The sequence below is a fragment of the Gobio gobio genome (genome assembly GCF_949357685.1).
Source record: "Gobio gobio genome assembly, chromosome: 6".
Taxonomy (NCBI): Eukaryota; Metazoa; Chordata; class Actinopteri; order Cypriniformes; family Gobionidae; genus Gobio; species Gobio gobio.
In genome coordinates, this window is record NC_137102.1 from 19,252,308 (window position 1) to 19,258,872 (window position 6,565).

Consider the following 6,565-nt stretch of genomic DNA (forward strand, 5'->3'; position numbering starts at 1 on the left):
ATGAAAATTCTGTCATTAATTACTCACCCTCATGTCGTTGGACACCCGTAAGACCTCCGTTCATATTCGGAACACAAATGAAGATATTTTAGTTGAAAGCTGATGGCTGAGAAAGGCTTCACACAGGCCTCCATTGGCATTCAGTACATTGACACTTCCAAGATCCATGAAAGGCACTTAAAACGTCGTTACAAAGTCTATCTCACCACAGTGGCTCTACAATAATCATACAATGCGACGACAATAGTTTTTGTGCGCAAAAAAAAATCAAAAGAACACCTTTATCCAGCTTGTTATTGCCTTCCGCGTGTGTCTCCACGACGCATGCGCGAGAATATGACGTAGCGCCGGGGCTCGGGATTCCATGAAATGCACACTCTAACCCCATTTTGAGCACTACGCCGAGACCTAAAGCACGATCAATGTAGAATCCAACAGCTTAGACACGCGCGTCTTCCTCTGCTCGTAAACAAATCGCTTCTGGGTCATATGTCCGAACGCCGGATCTGCGTCATATTCTCGCGCATGCGTCGTGGAGGCATACACGGAAGTCGAGAACAAGTTGGATAAAGGTGTTATTTTGATTTTTTTTTGCGCACAAAAACTATTGTCGTCGCATTGTATGATTATTGTAGAGCCACTGTGGTGAGATAGACTTTGTAACGACGTTTTAAGTGCCTTTCATGGATCTTGGAAGTGTCAATGTACTGAATGCCAATGGAGGCCTGTGTGAAGCCTTTCTCAGCCATCAGCTTTCAACTAAAATATCTTCATTTGTGTTCCGAATATGAACGGAGGTCTTACGGGTGTCCAACGACATGAGGGTGAGTAATTAATGACAGAATTTTCATTTTTGGGTGAACTAACCCTTTAAATAGTATTTTTGGTAAACTTTCGGGAAACATTTATGATGAAAACACTCTTTCGGAAACACTCTTACTAGACTGCCTACAAGCCTCAGAAGGACTGGACTAGGAAGGATGCTGCCTCAGGATGCTGCCTTCCGTTTGAGAAACACCCATGGTGTACCTTTAAAGTCCCCATGAAATAGTAGTATGATAGTACTCAACAGGGCTCTCAAGTGTCAAGCATTGAGCGTGACAGTCACTCATTTCGGTCTTTTGTCACACACTCCCGCCACAGATTGTATTTCTCACGCAGAAAAACTATTTATCATATATTTAATATGCCGCAGCGCCCAAAATGTATGTGGCCGCGCTGTTCTCTCTATGGAACCGGGCAGGAATCAAGCATGTCTCCCCTGGAGTTCTTAGTCGAGCCTGCCACTTATCAGCCAATCAAAAAAAAAAAGAAAGAGGCTACACAATAGCCAATCAGAAAACAGCATTATTGTATCTGGGTAAGATTTAAAGCAACAACCAATGAAAAAAAAGCATATCCTCGTTCTCCCATAGAGAAACCACTGGAGCTCCGAGCATCGCTTTGAGCACAGAGTAAGTCATGATCTCCTGTTTTAATGTTACAATGAATTCACAACTTGTTTGACACAAACAATGACAACTTGACCGCTGTTAGAGAATGTTTCCCAGATAATCAGCATCAGTTTTTCATGAGTGCCTGTAACTTAGCCAACAGTTTTACAGCCCGTTCACTGACAACACCTGCTCAGAACAAAAGTAGTCTAGGCCTAGTTATTTTTCCTTATCACACGATGACTGACATTTTGTCATATTAAACATCTCTCTCTCCAAACAGGCTTAATAATTGTATTAGCACTAAATAAATTAAAGTGTATTGCATCGTCGATGTTATACGATGCTCTCTCTCTCTCTCTCTCTCTCTCTCTCTCTCTCTCTCTCTCTCTCTCACACACACACACAAATGAATAAATGGAAATTTAAGTCTGGTTTTAAAGAAGACACTCAGCAGATTATTGCTGAAGTGAAAGCAATTCAAAATATGAAAGTATGAAAAAGTTACGGAAGTTTAAATTTACTGTAAATGAAAAATACTGTACTAAATATTTTTTATATTTAATATAAAATATATATTTTACAAAACTGTTTTACTCTGAAATTACTTTAAAATCAAAGACATATGTCTAACCAAGTTGTGTTCCAAATTTGAAGTTGATATCACAAAAATTGAAGTTCCCATGAGATTTTGTTTAAGCGCTATACCAAAAATAGCCACCGGGTGTTATCCACATTTCATTGGTAGTTTTTTTTATGATCCAAATATCACTTCCATAACAAAACAGTCACCAAATACCAGTCACCAGACCTTTCCGATGATATGTTTGTCAAGATTAGAAAAGACTTTGATTATAAAGTGGTTAAAATACATTTTGTAATATGAAATAGACACCGCCCACAAGGGGTAGGAGCCCGCTCGAAGAATTTAGAGTACCGTTTCCATGGTAACGCAACGTCCGATTTCAAAACGGTTTTCACAGGATGAATTTTGAGTTTGTAAGCTTTCGAATGATACCTAATTTATGATAATTACTCAAATATATGATACGAAAAAAAGGTGATCAATAAAAGAGCGCCAGGCGTCCCGCCAATTGTGTTCAGTGATCCTTACCAAACACAACAACACCCCCATTGTTGTGTTTGGGTGGGGGGTTGGAGATGTTACTCTTGCCTGTCTTCAAAACTTGAGAGCCCTGACTCAATATTTAGTATGAAGATAGCCTTACTGTTATCTATGAGCTAGTGTGCTCCAAAACAATGACAAAATTCACATTTAGCAGACATAAGCAATCAAAACGTACAGTCTCTCACTTACGCCAATATGGATCCATGATTTTGATGACATCACTCTGCACTTAAACTTCTCATCAGATTTTCTGTCCAATCAAAAGCTCTCTAGAATCTAAAGCGACCGCCCCCAACATTATAAATAGAAGCTGAAGCTGCGGCTCTCTAATTCACACATTTACTATTTTCTACATGGTGAATGGCACATAGTACACTATATAGTGCCAGGCCCGGTTCCAGAATCAAATCACTGAGGGTGCTTTTGAAATTACAGAGGGTGCTCTAGTGAAGTGCAGGCTAAGCAACGGCTCCACCATAGCAGTGTACAGTGAGAAAAAGTCATCACTTTTACCAATAATTGGAATTTCAAAAATATTTTGCTACAAATGTTTTTCTATTAATCTGCCTTTACGTTGCTTTAATCCGTTATTTAATGCGGTCATTACATTGTTTGGAGCATAAAAAACAAATGGATATTTAAAAAAAAAAAAAAATCCTATGTTATATGTTATATCCTCTGCTCTGTAGAGGACACCAGAACTATTTATTGAGAAAATTAAAAGACATGAATAGACAAAAATAATGGGATTTTTTTTTAAATTCCCCAATCAATTTTTAGATTTCAAGTTTTAAAAAAATCCAAACTATGTATAAAGATGATTCTTAACATTCTTAATGTTATGAAAGATAACAGAATAATTTGATATACAATTTTACTTTATGCAATATGTGTGCAAACATGGCCATAAACGCCATTCCCATTCTATGCAATGCATTTATACACTGTATCTAATTTGCATATTAGTGTGTTTTGGAACAATATGTCATGTAAAAAGACGTGTTATCATAAAATTGTCTCATATTTCATAAGAATATCCAGACTTAAAACTGTGTACGTTGTCAGAGATATTTGCTAAATAATGTCCTTTACAGAGGCAAAACCTTGATTCTGGGTCTCAGGTGGATATTTCTGTCTCGTGCAGAGTGGCATTTATATTTAGATGTCACTTCCGAAACTTTGCTGCATAAAATTGGCCGTCGGTCCTCTTAGCAATAATAGTTTTATTCAATGAATGACTGTAGCCTCGAAAGCGAGCGATCGCTACGATCACTAAAATGCTGTTGCTTTGTCAGTTCATTGCGATCTCACAAAGTTTTGTTATAAAAAAGTCAACAATAAATCTCTTACTTACATCGTGTCTTGACATTGTTTGTTAATGCGAGATTTCACGAACCTGCATGAACTCAGCACTGAATAAAAACTCTGGCTTTTTGAGCGATGAGATTCTGATCGCGTTCAAGAGATCAATGATTGGCTACATTACGCACCGCTGCAAAAACTTGCTGTAAATAGATGCATTTGACGCTCTCCAGAACTCGGACACAAATGTGCAAATCTGTTTTGCAAATATTATTACAGTATCAACTGAGGGTGCTTTTGTTTGCGTTTGAGGGTGCTTAGCACCCCCGTAGAACCGGGCCTGTATATTGCACTAGGGGATAGGGAACAATTCAGACACATTCCATTTGGGAAAATTAAATCTGGTTAAACGTTAGTGTCATGGGAAAAACTAGCCTGACGTCGTCATACTCAATTCTAGTCAGAATATGAGTCTGATACTGCTCCGTTGGGCTGTGATTATGGGGCGTGTTTCAACCGAACCAGGAAAGACCTCAATTGGATAGACCTACAACCAATCAGAGCAACGGAGCGACGCATAACGTTAGTTGTCAAATGTCAACAGAACTCAACTGCACTGTGTTGCCATGTCCGCGGGTTGAAGCAACCCCAATTATGTGACATACAGACCCAGGAATGCAATTTTTAGCTGCCAGCCCTGCCAAAATAACACATTTTACCCCCCAAATGCCTTTTTTCCCGGAGAACCCCAACTGGAAAGCTATTGGGCTTGTTTTTGGCTAGTTTTGAGGAACGTTAGCAATTGGGCGGGTTTTGTAGTAAAAACTTGGCAACCCTGTACCTGCACGCACGCTGAAATAAGTAGCCTAACGTTAGAAGAAAAATATGAGTGTAAACGATCTTTGCCGGTGTTGTAAAAAAAAGGATACACAGAGTTTACTTACCAACATGATCATCATTTCTGAGAGAAATAGTAAAGGTGAATGCATATACGAACAAGTTCTACGTTTAGGATTAGAACAAACTCAACCCAAGCGCCTTTGATGACGTAGATGATTACGTTAGTGTTGATCATCTGTCCATCATCGTCTAAAGCCCGCCCTGACAATTTCATTGGTCCGAACAGTTTCTGTTCGGGCATAATTACTTCTCTACCGATCAAGTCCAGACCGAACTGCCCGAGTAAAAATGTTGTGGGCGGGGCTAAGTTCGGCTGGCATCCAGGCTAGGGAAAAACCACAGCGCACACAGTCTGCTCCGGTGCAGAGACACGATAGCACAGAGCAGATCATATGCACGAGTCGCGCAGACCACAAAATGTATATCTGACCCATGCTCAACAGCTCTGGCCGAGCTGTTATATAAACGAAACGCTATTGGCTATTTTTAAAAATACATTTTTAAAGGGGTCATGAACTGGCTTTTTAATTTTTTTATACTGTTGTCTGAGGTCAACTTATGATGTTTGCTTGGTTTTTACATTCAAAAACATTATAATGAATAAGTAATAGGCTATTTTCTGCCTTGGTTTTGAGGCTCTCTGAAAAACGGTCGGTTTTGATGGGCGTGCCGCACTGAAGACTTAGAAGTAAACGCCCACGACTAGGATTGGATAAGATTTGCATATTTAATGAGCTTCTGCTCCCCTGTCAGTGACAGCGAGTGGCAAACGGCAACCGGAATGATACGCCCAGCCCACAGCCAGGGCTCGCAAAATGTCTTTATCAAACAAACACAATGATTCATCTCTCATCCACCCGCGATTGATTGGAATGTTATTTCTGTATCATTTCGCCAGATCATCAGTGAACATAACCGCAAACCGTACACACACACACACGCGCGTGCGCGCAAGAAAGGAATGTTATTTCACTACAGCCCGTCGGCAGGCCAGTGATAGCCCATCTGAAAAACACATAGCCCTGGGACATTGGGCTTTGCGAAATGGCGTTACAAGTCAGAGTCTGATCACGAATGAACCAATAACACCTTCTCCAGCCTGTGACAGCATGCTAAGGTATGTAATCAATATCAAACAATCTGTAACAATGCAATACTAACACATATAAAAAAAAACATGTTTTACTCACATAAGTGTGTTGCACCGTTCCTGTCGGATCCAATATAGAAGGCACAGTATTGTGTTTTAATCTCAATATGTCTGCAAATCCAGTCTCGACCTCTATCTTGTTTACAATCGATTCCGCGGTGAAATGAAGCAAACAAACGCAATGTCTTACGCACGTGAGCTGGAACCGGTATCGTTTAGCTCCACGAGTCGGTGGGCGGGCTTGAGGCGGTGCTTCTGCATCCTATTACGTCAATGGTCGACATATTGTGAAAGCTCTCGTTTTCTGGGCCTGGTGTCTATGAAAGCTTTTCTTTGACTAACAAGGACGTTTTAAGCTCTGAAACTTACAGGATATTCTTATATCACGATGAACTTTTATATACCAAAGGCTCAAAGGAAAGTTGATTTCTCAGTTCATCACCCCTTTAAATTGCCTTGTTGCCCTGTCTTCCTGTTTCAGTGGAAATTATGTCAACACATTGGCTGAATCTGAAACTATGGTTTTGGACACCACTACAAATGGCTGTCCCTTCAAATAATGCCCTATTTTAGGGTATAGGGGGCGATTTCGGATTCAGTCATTGAGTGACGCTACATGTATAAAGGCACTTCAGTGGGCCTTTTATAACC

At 40.1% G+C, this 6,565-nt stretch overlaps 1 protein-coding gene across 1 annotated transcript in view; it reads right to left on the reverse strand.

Moving 5' to 3' along the window:
- mtf2 (metal response element binding transcription factor 2) overlaps nucleotides 1-6,565 on the reverse strand; it is a 33,278-nt gene that overhangs the window by 25,508 nt on the left and 1,205 nt on the right. The window lies entirely within an intron of this gene.